We start from the raw sequence: 18,919 nt of genomic DNA, 5'->3' as shown, positions 1-18,919 counted from the left end.
TTGCTATGTTGTACATTTGTAAGACAGAGACAACACATGCGAGTGTGACATCCTTTTAAGGAGTGCCTTGCACACGAACGTCTGTTTTTAAAATAACACAAGTAGTACAAAAAATCTCAAGAATTTGAAAATATGGTCTTTTGGTAAATTTAAAAATTCCAAAAATCAGTATTTAATTATATATCATTAAAGGAATAATTGTGGAGTGAGCTTGATTGGTGAATCATCCTGTATAAACATACTTTGGTTTTAAGATCATTAAAATAATTAAGAAGATGTCAGCGCACTATTTTTTTTTCCCTATGTACCACGCGCAACATAGCAAATTTACGTTCTGCAGAACCAACCTTGTGTTGTTAGCTTTGGTATAAATTGACCTAGATATTATAAAACTATTGGTCAAGAACACTAACTGTATTCTAATGTTGACTCTCTTAGAGCAATATGTCAATTTTAAAACAAGATAATGAGCAGTTTTAAATTGTAATATTTTACATACGCATAATTTCCATAAAAATTGAAATATCGTAAAAAATAGATAATGTTCTTAACTTAAAGTATTAACTTAGCCTATTATAATAAATGATTTCACTGTAATATTAAAGTTAACAACACAGTTCTGCTATGTGAAAATTTGGTATGTTAAAAAGAAATAGTGCACTGCTATCCTCTTAACAATACCTATACATTTTTTAGTTTAATTTTAAAAACATAGATACAATCTGTATTATAATAAACATGTGTGCTAATATACTTGTAACTTGGTCGTACATGAGAACATCAGCTGCCCAATGGTGACACACTGACACTTTATAAACTGATTGGGTTAGGTTAGATTTTTTTCTAAATTTATTTTTTATCTTTATAGGAACTATATTATTAATACATGTATATTATAATACCATAGTAAATTACAAATGTTTCAAACTTATTTGTTAAGATTATTGATTACCTAGTACACATTTTATTAAATATGGTATACCTATACTCAGGAATTCAGGATATAATCAATCAATAATTATAGATATACACTTTTACTATGACTATACGTTATAATATACTTAGCAAAAGTTGGTATGAAATTAAATTATTTACTATTTTAATAGATTCTTCGTAACAAATATACTTTAGTATCAAGTAAAACGAAGAAATTTCTAAAATCCGGTTAGTTTTACTCATCAACATTTAATACATTTTCTCTCAAAGTTTTCACGTTGAATCTCATACCCGTTCACCACTTGCTGTGCTAACGAGCAAACTATGTCAGATAACGCAAATGCTACACAGGATGACACTAACGAGGAAAACATTGTTAACAGTGAAGAATAATGTACTCGTAGACACCCCAGACAGCACAATGTCATCGCGTGAAGATCAGTTGACTAGAAACAATTAAATAAACCCAAGGTGTTTACTTGAAGAATGGTACGAATTACAGAACTGTCAAAATACATTATTGATAAAAAGTTAAGCAAATAAACCAATCTTTTGAAATTTAACCGGTAGTTAGGAACAAAAAAAATATATATATATTTTATTTAAAGCTTTTTTTTATACAATAACCACTCAAATCTATTTATCACAATGCATAAAATTATAGTTATAAAATTATGACTAGGTAATTAATTAATAATATTACAGAACTCTGTTCTAGTTGCTTAACGAAAAACAAACAAACAAAAACCATATAATGATAATTAACTTTTACTTCTCCCAAAGTCTATTTAGTTTTGGTTATTTTATTTTTTTAATTACAACATCTGCAATGAAATTATTTCCGTATTTTACACAAGTTCTTTAAGAAAAAAATATCTCCTCATGTTTTTTCTTATACATTTCTTATAAGCCTTTTTCGTTTTCCCTGGTGGACAGTTTTGTTGTAAAACAGATTTGCGTATAAATTGCTTTTCCCAAGCTATCGCGGCACCTTTTTCGTAACAATAATAATTCTTATGAAACAAGTCTAATTGCTTACTCCGTTTTTTATTTTTTTTTTTTTTTTGGCGGGGTAGGGGGTTTAAAGCAAAAATAAAACCAGTAAGAGGTTCGTATAAAATTGTTCATCTAAAAAATACTTAATTTAGGTACTTCATCCAAACTTCTAACCAATATAAAAATATACAAGAATTTATTTATATAAGAATCCCTTAAACAAATTAAAAATTGTTAATACATTATAATAGCTACACAATTTCTTTTATATTATCCCACTAGGTACATAGGTATTGAATCATAAATTGAGTCCGTACAAAATAATTGTTATTACCAATGAGCTTACTGTATGAAAAATAAATGTTGAAATGTAAGTGGGTAAGTACCTACCTATTTACTTGAATGTAATGATTTAGAGCTTCTACTGAAAAATGAATAAAACTGATCTAAGTTCTCTAACTATAAAGTGGCCCATAATTGTGAAATGCGTAACATAATACATGATATAAATAATAACAACATTATGCTCAAAACAAACGAGGCGTACCTTCAAAGGCATACCTACGTTTTCAGGCATTTTTTTAAGTGATGAGACAATAGTTTTTGTATATTAGAGAAAAGTACCTATTTACATATCGTACAGCGCATTGAATAAACAAATTAAAATCGTGTGTTGGAGACTCATCACGTGTATTCCAATAAAGAAGGATTTTTTTTTTTTGTAAACCAAGACATTTTAAACAAGTGAAATCCTTGTGATTAATTTTTAAATAAATATTAATTCATTTCTACGCTATAATTGTATTATTAAAGGCTTATTTTTATAGATTTGGTTATTATTTTTATTCATAAATAAAAAACGATTAAATTAAGTTACCGATACAATGCATTTCAAAAAACAAATATTAATGAAATTAAAACTAGTTAGGCGCCACAAAAAATAATATTTTTTTAATTTTCAAATTCAACTAAATACCTTATCCATTTCAAAAGAATATTCAACCTGTTGTAATTTAATGGTTTTAAATGGATAAATAAAATATTTAGTTTGGAGTCACGCCAAGTATATATTTTTATTCATTTTTTAATCATAGGATACAAATAAAATGGTAAAATTACGAAATATATAAGAGATGATGTTATAATATAATCTATGATTATATTCAACAGAAAATTCTGTTTTATTTCAATGAACAGATATCTTGGGATCACGATATCTATTATTCCTGGGCGTTTACCTGTATTGTCTACACAGAAGGGGTCAGCGGCAATTGACATAAAACATGTACACGAGAGTAGAATACCTATATACCAACAATAAACTTCCCAAACCATCGTTAAAAACGTACTAATGGTGTATAAACAATTATTAAAACCATTTGCTTCGTGTAATGTTTTAAACTAAGAACAAAAACAATCAGATAAGAATAACCATAACTAAAATGTCTAACCTTAAAATCGTTGACACGACTAAAATAAGTAACTTTACTGCGGTGCGACAGAAGTAAATTAAAAAATGTAATGTTTTATTTTAAATAACTTATCAATCATAAAAGGATAAAGAAAACTAAAGAAAACACATATTTTAATAACAATAAAAATAAAAATAAATGTTAAAATTCAAACTTAAGTTGTAAGCTTTTAATTCGTAAGGTGTATTCAAAAAATTATATTTTTATAACCTTCGAATTTACTTTAATTTGTTATGAACGCATAGTATCGGCATTGTATATATTAGGTTTTTGGTTTAATGCAACCGAACAATGATTGTAGTGCATATAATAATGGAAAGCCCTCTGTGTGCAAACTTACCGGAGTAATCTGCCAGATTGATGGCGGGAAATGATAAGTTGAATTCGTGGCAAACGAAGAAGACTACTAACTTTAATGGCCTGATTGTTCCCATTTTGCTCTCTTTCCAGCCCATTGTTCACGCAGAGAATACGTCCATTCCAACCACCACACCCCCATCGCAAGTCTATGCTTATGGGGCTTAATGATTCTATTAACACAATAAAATATATATACGCTACTGCTCCAGCGTAAAAAACGTTTTAATATTTAGAAAACTCCTGTCTGTTGTCTGTACATTGAATAAAGTAGCTACAGCTGGTACATAATCCATTGATAATAGAGGATGGAATAAAAAAAAAGAAACAAATTTGAAAGTTTGTGGGACGAAAATATAAAACGAAAGGTGTAGATATATTATAATTACTAAAAATTTTAATTTATGGTAATAAAATAAAACAAACACTTTGAAAAAAAAAATACGTGAGCAGTACGTTATCTCGTATCACTATTAAGCAATTTATTTCAGTTACACTAATTTTTAATTAGTCATTAACTAATTAGGTGCTCGTTAATTATTAATTTCAAGCATTTATTATTAACCATAAAATTAGTATTTTAATACTTTATTATTAATTAAATACGTTGACAATTAATAATATTAAGTAGGTGGTACATGCAATAGGTATCTAATTCTGAATAAGAAATAACAATAATGATTAATTCTGAAATAATTACATAGTATATTTTTTTCACGAGAAAATTGCGCTGTAATTTTGAAAACTATTTTAACTAAAATTATTCTAAAAATGAAAGAGTTTTTCTTAATACAAATATATTATATAGAGTAACAACGATATTTTGTTGGTACAATTTATTCTAAATTATAAGTATTTTTCGTTGGCGATATGATTTTAATATTAAAAAGAAATGTGATTTTTGTTATCCAACCCTGATGCAAGTATCAACTGAAAACGAGCGTGCTCTGTATATTATATATCCCGTATTGTTTCATATTTAAGCAATAACAATAAGTAATAACGATTTACTTTTATGGAGCACAGATTTTTGAAAGTTCACTTGCGCAAAATATGCTTGCAATAACGACAAAAAGGTCTCTTTTTTCCATTACGATTTAATTCAATTTGAAAAGAAAATAATATGATGAAAAACTATCACGTTCGTTGATAAATACAATTCTCAACTGCTTATTTTACGATCATATTTTCTAATAATACATATTATTTATTAGTTAAACTTATTTTACCTTTATAAAGTGTAAAATATGTAGATAATGGTGACTGTTATTTGAATATTTATTTTTTTATTATTATTTGTATCTTTGAAAAAAAATGATTAAATTAATTTAACTTCAGATAACTCGTTTAAATTTTTAATTGAATATTAACAATACTATAATACACCTATATCGTAGGTAGGTGGGTAGGTAGGTAGGTAGGTAGGTAGGTAGGTAGGTAGGTAGGTAGGTGGTATATTTAACAAATTGTTACATATAATTACAATATTGATAAAATCAAAAATTTGAAAACAAATTTCTTCTTCCAATAAACTAAGAAACATAATTAATTTTTATAGTCTAATATAGTTTTATTAACACGCGTCTCCCACCCAGGCGTGGATCTAAAAACGAAATTGGCGTGGGGGGGGGGGGGGGGGGTCAAGATGAAAACTGTTCGATTAATCACTTCTAAATGTCAATAAATAATATAATCTACAATTTTTTTAAGTATAGTATTGTTCTTCTAACCTAAACATTAGTACCTAACTTATGACTAACTTTAAATTATACTTGCCCAATGCATCAACTGTCAAATAAGCCTATTAGATATTTAACCTCGTTTTTCGATTATAAACGTGTTACATTTTTCAACAATATCAGCTCGCGTAAATACTGCAGCACTATCAGAGTACCTATTCTTTGCACTATTTAGTAATATTATTATATAATAAAATAAAACATTACAATACACCTGCAATGGTCCAAGTGCTGTATGTGTGTGTACAGAGTGTCACATAAAATAATGAAAGTAACGGATGGATAGCGTATTATATAGCTTTTGATGGTTTTAAAAATGTATAGTCAGCAGTAAAAAGTAGATGTAAAAAATGAAAAATATTGGATGCGAAAAAACTGAGCGACCCGTTTATGAGCGTGTGTGTCAAATGTCGCCAAAGTGTGCAGACGGAATGGAGACGCGGCGATGGCCGGGGGAGAGAAAATCACGAAGATCACGAGCTCGGTGGCGGATGGCGTGAGATTGTCCGCTACGATATTATTACAATATATCACAAGCGGCGGCTGTGGATCCACGACTCTGGTGTGGTGTATATATAGTGGCGGGGATGGTGGTAGTACACTTAATTAATGATGGCTCGTGACCCGTTTGTAGTTTCGTTTTACTTCTTTTATTTATTTTTTTTTTTTTTGGATTATGTGTTTGGTATATCATGGCATTCTGTGACAATTTTTTGTGTCACGTCGTCCAAGATAGTCTTAACGTAATGACAATATACATCAAATATTTTACTAATTTAAAAGCACACAAAACGTGAGCACAAAACGTCACTGTTTTTATAATATTATGAACTCCGTATAGCGTCCCACCGATCGTCCGACTCTCATATTGTAACCAAATAGTGACGCCAAATACGACGAGTAGATATATTGCGTAATAGTGTCCAAATATTAATCGTTCTGACGTTCAGTTGTTTCTGCTATTTTGAAATAAATCAAAGGTATACATAGTGCTTATATTTTAATAAAAGTTTAAAATCCAATGAGAAAAATAAAAAACACAGAAACATATCGTTAAAACAAGTAATTTCTCGCTATAGTTTATTTTGATACATGATTGTTTTGTACTTTGAACTTCATTCATAATAAAACGAATGAGATTAGTAATAAATAGGTATATTTAATCCGAATACGGTTCAACACAACTTACAACATAATATCAATATCCAAATGAATCAAAATATTATCCGTTTAAATAATATAATACAAATCAACTAAAAGTATAAAGTATGTTTGCTACTTGTATCTCTTAAAGTTCTATACAGGCAATCATAAAACATCCCTCAATATTTAAATTATTAGTTAGGTTATTAATATATATATAATAATATATAATTATTTATTAGTTATTTTTTTTTTTTTATTGATCATGAAGTCCAGCAACTATGGCCATTAGCTGTTTGTTTTTGTTTATAGGGGAGGAATTGTAGGTTAGTAAACACGTGTGTTTTAGTTGGGCATATTTTTTTTAGTGGGCACCCGTAGGTATCTGCCATGCCCTGGTGGGGGATGGTGGCACTTTTCTCCGGACACCGTGACTTGCCCGAAGAAAATTGCCGCCCACGGCTGGATTCGAACCGGTACCGGTGTGCGTCGCAACCGACTCCTAAATCCGCTCGGCCACTTCGTCCCCTTGTTAGTTTTTACATATTATTATAATTATAGTTTATTGTACCAGTATTTTATGTATTTATGTATGCTATGTTTATCAGTACACAACAATAGATATAAAACTGCTTATAAACTGAAAATATTTTTATTTTCAAAAATGCATCCAATTTATATTATATATACGTAGGTACCCATAATATAACAGATAAGACTTCTTATAAACTGCAAATGCATTTAACTATTTCATTAAATAAATTTTAATCTTCATTGTATAACTAACTGTGGTGTTCAAAAAGATAAAGAACAAAACTGTACGAAAAATAAATAGACTGTCTCTGCGCAATGCTGTAGTCTGCGTAGGTAGTAAACTCTTCAAAACTTTTTCGTTTTTAGAATTCACCACACAGTACCTACTTTTTGTTTATATTTAAAATAAAAGACATAATACAGTTATTTCTTATATTATATTATTACGTTCTTTTACCATTGTTAAGTATTACCGAAAAACGGTAGCTTTATTATAAAATAATATAATTAAATAATGAGAATTAAGTTTTGAACCATCGCCGCTAAAATTAAATGTTCTTCTTAGTTTCTGATTGGGGAAAAAATATATTATATTGGTTTTTAAAAATTATATTTTTTGGATAAAATATTGGTTAGTAGGTACTTTTCCATGTAAAATAAGTGCCTCAAAAGTTTAATATTATTGTACCGTTATAGCCCTTAATTATTATATATTAAGATATTAGTTATTTGATACAGATTATGGTTAGGATTATGGTTGACGCCCTGTAAAATTTTAAAAATTCTCAATAGATATCGACAACAGTTTTTAAAAACTAGTTACTTATAACCTAAAAAACTAATGTTGGACTTCAGAAATAATTAACTAATAAACTAAAATACTATTTTCCAAATCTTATGTAATATATAAAACAAGTATCAACATAATATCATTACTTACTTAAATTGTTTTAAATTAATCTAAGTAGGTAAATTAGATACAACTATTTTAGTCAAAAGAACTATTTTAATTATATTAAATTACGAATTTTATTATGTATAATAGGCATAGGCTATAGTAAAATCTCACAAGAAACAATAGGTTCGTCAATATTTACTTAAACGGTTTCAAATTCAATCCATTTAAGTATTAACATATTTATATATTTCTTGTAAGGGCACCATTAATTATTTTACTAAAAACTAGAATCACATTTACAATGTGCATACAAAAGTTACAAGCGCCATCTCATGTTTCGTCTATCATCTATATATAGTTGTTAAATAAGCTCGATTACCTACCTAGAACGTATACTTTAGTTGGTTTGAATAATGTCCACAAGAGCCACAAATGGTTTACATTAAAACTGCTCAAATGGTTTTTTCCGCATATTTCCTGACTATTTTAACACGTTTATCATTTACATGTATATGATATTATTATTAAAATGTCAGAAAATATATTACACACACCCTTAGCTGTCAGTGGGATTTAGAAGCAAAGTAAAAAACGACCTTTAGGCATAAACTTCAGCTTCTTTTAAAATTATATTGAGGTTGGGACTCGTGAACGTAAAACGACTATTGAAAAAAATATATAAAAAATAGTTATGATTAATCAATTCTGGATAGTCGTGAGCATTTTAATCATACTATTTACAAAGCAACAATAGTAATTAGCAGTATAATCTGCAGCACGAGCACCGCGTGATTATCCATAGTTAATATAGAATCTTCCCGATATACTTATGGATATGCATTTATGATGTCTTTTCCGAGAGATAGAAATCGTCGTCTCAGAATGAAAAGGTTCTAACGTAATTTTTGTAACTGTTCAGGAGAACGTTTTTAAGTTAGCCTGTACCTATCATTCACGTATGAATTAGAACCTTTTCATTCTCTGTATCTCATTGAATAATCAACGGATCGATACGATTTCAGGATTTAATTATACAACAAAAAATATTTAATAATAATATGCAAAAAAACAATTTTTCAAAAAAATTGATTTAGAACCTTTTCATTATGAGACGACGTAATATTTTATATAAAACTAGTTTTATAACTTAATAACATGCTGCACTTTATATACATTCATCACTGCTCTCACAAACACCGTCGTCGTATTTGTTTAACTCTCTATTATAATAAAATATGGTATATGGACTATAACTAGCACATAGGTGTTATACGTTATACGACCATTGGTCGACACTGAGCTTGTTGGATTTATATTCTGAACGATCCTGCTCATTATTCATTTTACGTGGTTATCCATCACTATTTCCATTGTCACAACTAACACCATTTCTGGTTGTAGCATTTTATCTTTTCTAAGGGACTTTATAAAGGTCTCTAATACTCATAATATAAAAACATAATAATATTACATATTATAAATCTGGAATTCATTATTTCTACAAACATTCTGATTTGTCCGACTTATATTATATTATATTATATATAGAAAGAAACTAAAAACGCTATCGATCATTCCCCCACACGACACACGCCAACTTTACATTTACACAGGCACGTAATAACCGTCAGTAAGACTTCCATCATGATAACGTTTGAAAGAAAAATGGAAAAAAAGTTAAAATGGTTTATATGTGAAAAAATGATTTGAAGTTAGTAAGTAATAAACTAATAAGTAATAACATAGTAATACTATATAATACAAGAGTTGTAGAAATAATTATGATTTATAACAACTATAAAACGATCATGAAATCTAAGAAAACGATTCAATTTGTAAATACAAACTATTATGTTATACTTTTTTTGTATTATGCACGGAAGAAACATGTCAAAATGTATAAAAAAAAGAATAAAAATTATAAAATTTGAATTTATTAGTATAAAAATAAAAATTTAATGAAATAAAAATAGGTGGGTACATTCATTATTATTAAAACACACTAACTTGAAAGGTTGGAAAAACAAAAAAAAACTATCTACTATTATAATATGTAGGTATTAGGTAGGTACCATTGTTCCACTATAAAAAATAAAAACCCAAAATCAAGGACTTTATAAGATTTGACTTTTATTAAACAACAACATATTTATTTTATTAATTAATTTATAATAAATATATTGGAGTACCTATCCGTTGAACATAATAAATAATAATTATTAGATCAAACAAATGGAATGTACATACCTACCTAATATGCCTATCTGCCTACTGGGAATATAGAGGGTGTAACAGATAGAACTGACTTTTGGAACAAATTTTGTTTTAATCAATATTTAAATTTTTTTTATATATATAATTTAAAGCCACTTGCGCTACACGTGTAATAAAAAAAAATTATTTTTATTTTTTATTACCAAAAATGAAAAATTTTAAATTTGATTTAAATTTTTTTGAATAAATTCAAAATAGCCAATTTGTGAATATGATTATAAGAACTATTTGGATGGTAAAAACATATTTTATCTAAATCAAGTAGCTTATTTTTTAGAATTTTTTTAAAAATCAGTATTTTTTTTATTAAATTAATTTGGAACGCTATAACTTTTTTGAAAATATTATTTTTGGAAATTTGCTAACATGGGTATATTTCTAAAACTATTTACTAATCATATAATTTTATCAATTTTTGTCATAAGTTTAAGTAGCATAATTTTTTTTTTTTTTTTGTCAGTTCTTTCTGTTACACTCTGTATATTTTTTTTCATAACCACAACATTAACCATATACTCGTACTTTTTATCAAACCTTCAGCCTTTGGCAGAAAAAAATTCTAGACGTCAAAATAATAATAATATAAATCGTAAAATATGCACCGGCCACAGAGGTTTGCACGTACCTACAATCTACATATACCGCGCGTATATCGTGTATATATAATATATACATTATAAATTTATATATAAATATATATGTACATTCAAACGAATAACGATGCCATTGCACATTGCTGCAATGGGGCAAAACTATTTATGAGATCGGTATAAAAAAAACCGGACTTTATTATCTCATCGCACAATACCTGCGAATGCTTCGTTTTAAACTTCCATCAGTGCAATCCGTTTTGCATTATATTATATATTATTTTCACCGTCAACAAATAATATGCGTAGTATATTATCCGCAGTTGACCCAGACAAACCTAATATATTTTATAATTTGCTCGAGACGTTGAAAAACAAAAGACTATCTGCAACTATGATTGGTATAAGCTTGAAAATTTTTTTTTTTTTAATTTTATTTTTTAAAAATAGGATAACATTAGGTATGCGTAGCCTGCAGAGACCGTGTTAAATGAAAACCAAAAATCCAATTTCAAAATTAGATAGACTTAATTTAACCCATTTCAACTATGTACAAGTTTGGTTCCTGTTCAAGTCTCTGCTGGGAGAACGCACGATGAAAGTATTAATCATTATTTTCATTTTTGAAATAGTCACAGTAGTATGACAGGGGTTGTGTATATTTACATACGCAGTTTGCATAACAAATTGAAACATGTGTTCTTCATTAGATGCCCACGATATTCTTTCATAATGCCTACCTGTGTAAATCTTATATATCAGTGTTGTAGGGTGGTGACGAGAACAAATCGATTACTCAACTGTGGTAAAGAGAAAAACACGACTACTATATACAAAGCACATTGCGCGTGACACATTTTTTTCGTGTCAATTAATACAGACATATTACTATTAATTATCGGTTAACATACATTATATCATGTGGATACTATGAATTCTTTTTTCATTTAACATACAAATGCCACGGTACATTAATACAATAATAATTTTGATTTATTATTAGATATTAAAATTATAATTTTTTTGAAGTCGACAAGAATATCGAATAATTATTGGTATAATATTATATTTTACTGTACCTACCTGCATATATACAGACTATATACTATAAATTATAATTGTTCAAATATTTTTCAAAATACCTAAGCCATAAAATCAAAAATTGATATATATAGTTTTTACACTTTTAACTTATACTGGTTTACATTTTATACAGCTATATCCTACAACCTACTCGTCGTTAACATATTATGTATCTTTAGGTCTTCAGGTGAGTATTCTCTGTTTTTAAATAACTTTGCATTAACTAAACTTTTAATGTTTATTGATAATGATTATATTATATAATATATATACCTATAGGAATACCTATACAATGTAAAAGCTTAGAAAATGGGCTTTACGTTGTGCAATTTTTTAAATACCTATTTTATACACACAATTAAACATGGAAAAACATTATATAGATAGAAAGAAGTTTCTATCCTACATAGAGAAACTAATTACTTTTTTATAATAATAGTTGTTATCATAGATTAAAAATCCTGTTAAAAAATGTTCGATTAAATATTAAAATTAATTTCGAGAAAAATGTATTCACTGCTGTGAACAAATACGAAAAGTAATTTATATCAATATTGTATGGTTTGCTTTGCTTTACTTTTACAGTGGTTACTCTTCTCGTATCACGTGACTAGTAACGTAAATTGTCCATAATCAATATGCATTTAAAGATTCATGTATATATAATATATATCAGAACAACATATTAAAATAATATAAAAATATACAATATACATCATACATACTACGTTACTACATAATTACGTATACGCATGCGTGAACATATGTGGTATCTAAGTATCTAACTAACTAACTATATTATAGTGTATTTCTGCTTATAATATAACTTGGTACATCAATATAGTACAATATAAGCATAGTGCATTGACTTAACGAATTAAAATATTTATATTGATTGATTTATAACAATATTATTCACTCCTTAAATACAATACGAAAAATACGACCCTCGCACAACCACACGCCACCAGTTACCACCCATTAATCTGTTTGGTTTTCACGCCGAGTGCGTGCGAAACCCCTTTAAAATAATAGTAATAATAATAATAATAATACGTGTGCGCCTCTTCTGTGTTACGGATAATTAACTGACAATCGTCAAGAACCCATTATTATAGTATATATAATATTGTATGCTCATTCTATATGTTTAGCTTTTCAAAAATACTTCATGTCACCATAATTTATACTGTTTAGACTGTTTAGTGAAACTTTTCCAAGTTTAATTAAAGAATAAAGATGGGCAGAACAAAAAGACATATAGTCTAAATTATATAGTTATAGTTTAAATATAGTTTAAATTTTCGAGTTCCATACCTAATTACTTTAAACATTTTAATAAATATCGAAAAATTGGCATAAAATAATCAGTCTTACCAATAATATCTACGTAAATCAATGATATATAGTTCGATAAAATATTTTTTTTAAATTATTTATCATTATATTTCATAGTATTAAATTCCTACATTTATTATACGAGCGCAAACTACAGCTATAATAATTTATGTTAGAACTTGAATAATATATGATATTTATATATTAATATTGATTAAAAGTGTTATAATTACGACTCAATTAGTTTAGTGTTGCATTAAAATATTACATTTTAAGTTATAACAAAATATAATCATAATATTTGCTGTGTTGTATGAGAAATTATACAATTGTTTAATATTATTCTTTCAGAATTTGCTTATATTATCCCCTTAACTTTTTTTATAATGTATAATAAATATTTTATTATTTACGTTTAATTATGTATACCTACCATATTATTCTTACAATAAAGAGAATAAATTAATAATTCAATACAAGGTTTTTTTTATTTTTACTGAGTACAAACAAAATGTTGAAAATTTGTTTGAAAACCCAAAATTAAATTAAAGAATAATATTTAAATAATTTTTTTGTTATATAGAACTATTCATGATTTTTAATACGTACCTAACTGCAGTATAGTATATACACTACTCTTATGTATATAATTGTAAAATAAATTATATTTTTGAATAAGATTATTTAATGAAACAGTTTCGTTTAATTTTGTTTCCATTATTTGAACATAAAAATACTGTAAATATCTATACCTATTTACCAATTTTTATTTTACTAAAAATCCATTCATATTTTGTTGTGTGATTGTTATTTTGTTTTGTTAAACATTTTAATTATATATTAATATATTAAATGTATATCGTATAATATTATGTTAATATTTCAAGAATATTATGAGTGGCATATAACATATACCTACCGTTGTAAAAATAAATAAATTAATCGTTCAAGAAAGACATTAAAGAGAGAAAACACACGCAATTGCTGTATGAACCCTCTTTTAATAAATATTAATAAAATAAGTACTTATTAATTCTACCGATTTGATGATGACGATCCCCGGTTGCATCGGTGTTCCATCTTTCGCCACCACACGTATTATTATATTATATATATTACGTAGTTTAATTAATGCGGTCTGATTTATGGACCTTATGAATTATTTAGAGTGCACCAGACCGACACCACACTTCATAACAAGTCCTTCTCCCCTTGAAGCATAATATATATATATCCCCAAAATGCGATAATGATAATCGAGTTTTTCAGTAGGACCCCATAAAGAAAAGCTCAAAGAAACGATCATGTGTTCCACAATCTCACGGATATCGGGATAGTGTCAAAACCAAAAAAAAATATAAAAATTTCCATATTCGAGTATACACTGAGTTTTGACTGTATCTATACATTTTATTAATTTAAGTGTTACAGCTCATTGAGAATGGTACATAGTACGCTATCTACCACTGAAATATTTCACGATATTTCACTGAAATAAGTTCAAAAAATTGAAAGTTACAAAATAATAAATATAATACAATTTTATCATATTATTAATACTTAATACAAAGCTTTCATAGATAATAGCATAATATAGAATTATCAGAGCTATCAAAATAAATAAATATATTTCGTTTTAAATTATAGTTGTTCGACGATTATGAAAGTCTATACGACTATAAAGTCTCCAACTTTTGGACTATATAACACTACCACTACCTACCTATTCTACAACAAAGTAAATAACACTCTGATCTTTATTTTACATTTCAGAAATTAGCTAATCATAATTATTTAACACTAACCCAATGTTTCACAAAAATAAAAAAGTCTAACGAATATATTTTTCAAACAATATTTAATTATTTATATAACTCACTAATTTGTCAAACTTTATCCGATAATTGTACATATATGTTTGAATTTTATATAATTAATCATTTATTATTCCTTTCGTCGATAAATATTATTTTAGTTCAAACAAATGAGTTTCTGCATCAAATTCACACTGTATAACTAAAATGTAGGATTTCAAAAATACGAAGTTTCAAGTATAAAGTATATAATCCCTTTTATAGGTGTACGTATATATAAATAATTATAAACTTACATAAATTGTAGGTATATAAAAAATATATATTTAAATATTATATGATAGTAATGCAATAATACGGTTTAAATATTGTATACCTACATTATGCAATTATATAGTGCAGTATATAGGAATTGTCAATTATACTCCTAGACTTAAAATATATAACAGTATTCCATATTGTAATATAGAGTGGATTAACTTACGATTTTCATTATATTGTTATCTACTTTCTGTAATAGTTTTCACAAGCCGGATACGAATATTACGGATACAAAAAGAACAATAACAAAAAACAACGACCAGACGATCAACGAACCATCAAAACCCCGTCCTATGGGAACCATGTCCCTTTTGCACCATTAAAAATGTATATGGAACTAATGGCACGGACGGAGATGATCGCATGAATAGTGCAACACGTCAATTGTTTTTTTTTTGCTTCACTACATTCGAAACATGTTGTTTTCGGTATTACCGGATGTCCAACATTTTCGACAAAATCAATTGCATATAAAAAATGCATCATCCGACACTACTAATTTTAACTGTATCGTTCATGAAAGGTTTTCAACTATATATTCATATTGATGAAAAAAAAAACATTAATAGAGAATAATAATATTGTAAGACATTGTTATGCTCACAATATTTATTGAATTAAACAATACGTATTATTTAATTTCATGAATGCGCTGCTCTTATTATTATACAATTTGATTTCTTTCAACAAAATATAAACGGAAACTATTGCATTATTGTTTAAGCTGATAATACATATGAACATTCCGTAGACAAAAAAAAAAAAACAAAACGTTTATGATCATCCGACACGGCTGCAGAGTTCTTAAATAATTTTAACCAAACAATGATTTTAAATTATCATAATAATTATGTTATAATAAGTTTCGATGTTAACCACTTAATTATACTGCAGAATAAATCCATCTTAAGTTTTGACGTTATAATAGAGGCGAGAGAATAAATCAAAATTTTTAGGTAATAGCAAAGAATTTAATTATTCTATTTTACAAGTATTTTGTGAGGGTAATTTATTATGGTGTATTATAGGCTTAGAGAATATAGTGAAAATAAATACCGGGGTAAATTAAAAATCTGATCCGATTTCAGATAAAAGAAGTTTAAATTCAAAATATATTTATACATATTTTAAGGATTTTGCTTGATAGAGCATATTTACGCATTACCTAATACCTATAGCTTTGTTTTACTTTTTATCATACGAATTGTATTACATATTAGTTAATATAAGTATATAAAATATAAAAAATGTTTATGTATTATATTTTATTATTTTATTTTATCTAATTTTTCTGTTTAAAAGTAAATATAATATAATTGTTTTCGCTAGTTCTTTTATGTTCGCTTTATATTATGGATCAAAGGTCAGATAAGCTCCCGTATTAAAAAAAAAATGTATCACAGTCACCTCTAAAATTATAAAATCCATAATAATTGGAAACTGAACGTAGTAATTATCCCAAAGTTGTTACAAACAATAAGTACTTGATTAGATTGGAAATATATATTATATCATATTAAACAAATAATAATATTACCTATATATTATTCAAGAGGTGCTTACGAAAAAAAATTAATCAAACGGAGATGATTATTTTTGTGCCGTTTTCTTATTATAAATTTAATATATATGTATATACGTTTAGGGATTTATGGTACCTATACTATAACTTTCAAACCTTTTAGAAAACACATTATCTCAATAATTTATTAAAATGGAAAGCTCCTCTTTTGATGCTGTTGTGGGTTTATAATTAATGAATCCATTAGAAAAAAAAATACACTCTCAATAAACATTTTCTAGGTTATATATAATTTATTATTGTATTTTGAAGTTATAACATATAACATAATGAAAACCATCCAACGATAATAACAAATATTATGGTTTCTCATTTAGGAATTGGAACCCTGTAGACCACCCGGGGTTGAGGGACCAAAAGTTTGTCAATATCAAAATGATTGTTATTAGAGATACCCACTAACCACGTACATTCGCGTTGTGGACTGTTAGTATTATAATATATTTATATATTATTTTTGTTGTGTGTGCGTGAAGGGCTTATTGGCATAATAACTACAATACGATTATTAAAGCACACTTCTGATGATATAGTTTATGATGCTCAATACAGACATCAAATATATATTCAATCGGTCTGATGTTTAAATGTTTACTATGCACAAATATAATAATTGTGAATTCGTAACGATTATAATATTATACAATTAATATTATTGTTAAATTAGAATAAAATATTATGTACTATGAACTTTATAAATTTATTTAACTGACTCGACTATTATAATTTATAACACAATGTCTCAATTAATAAACATATACCATTGATTAAACACACATATTTGTCATAATGTTTAAAAGTACCAAAAACATGTTACTACTGTACCCACAGTAATTTGCAATTATTATTTAGGTATTACATCCAATACAATGAACTTTATGTGATCAAGAATAATAACACGTACTATAGTATAGTTGGGTGACACACAAAACGTTTTTTATAATATATTAACTAGCTACCTATATAGCTCGATTCCGATTGGAAAAATCGTTGATTGTCGTAGAACTTTACTGTGCGTGAAATCGCACGTTCGACGTTCGTTATGTCAACCGGAATCATAAGGAATCCAGGAAATGACTTGTTGTACTTTTACGAAATACCTAACAGAGGTGAAGTGCCCCTCGGTAGAAAACGCGATATCAAAATAATATTATGTTTAGAATTCAGCATAAAAATACTACCTTTTTGGCGGCAAAAATAAGTAATATATAATATATTTATTAGTTTTTAAAATTGTCGCACGCATAATAATACGCGTATTACAACTACCCTATATAAATTACCTTTACCTATATCATAAAATGGTGATTTATCTCACACGAACACTCTGTATATTATAATATACGGGTGTATTGTGTATAAAATAATATATTATAATATACTTAAGAGAACTACGCTACCCATGCATGTATTGTCTCCGTCATTTGAACGTACAACATATCACATTTTTTTAATATTTTGTATTACCAGCTTAAATAGTATAGAGTGACCTATTATCATTTTCAAACCTAAAGGTGAGAACATATTATCAGCTGTGCTCAAGCGATGGATTTTTTTCATTATTTTAATTTTCATACAAGATATGCGTATGTATTACGTCGTATGCACGATATCACAGATCGAAAATGCTCACATCTCGATTAAAAATTATCGAAATAAAGTCGACGCTTAAGAGGACGCTACCCATACATTTGTTGTCTCCGTCTTACACACGCACGACATGTCAAATTGTCGTTCACAAGTTTCAATAGTGTGCTGTTAGTTTTGATACTAGAGTGAATTGACCTATTTTAAAACTTTTAGGTAAGAACATTATCTGTGCTTAAGCGTTGCCGATTTTTC

General features: G+C 27.2%; 1 protein-coding gene across 2 annotated transcripts in view; it reads right to left on the bottom strand.

The window, feature by feature from the left end:
• LOC100165618 (kinesin-like protein CG14535) overlaps positions 1-18,919 on the bottom strand; it is a 182,623-nt gene that overhangs the window by 130,000 nt on the left and 33,704 nt on the right. The gene's annotated exons all lie outside the window — the stretch shown is intronic.

Source organism: Acyrthosiphon pisum, chromosome A1 (assembly GCF_005508785.2).
Source record: "Acyrthosiphon pisum isolate AL4f chromosome A1, pea_aphid_22Mar2018_4r6ur, whole genome shotgun sequence".
Classification (NCBI taxonomy): domain Eukaryota; kingdom Metazoa; phylum Arthropoda; class Insecta; order Hemiptera; family Aphididae; genus Acyrthosiphon; species Acyrthosiphon pisum.
Note: the sequence above shows the minus strand (reverse complement) of the source record. Positions and strands in the feature narration are given on the sequence as shown.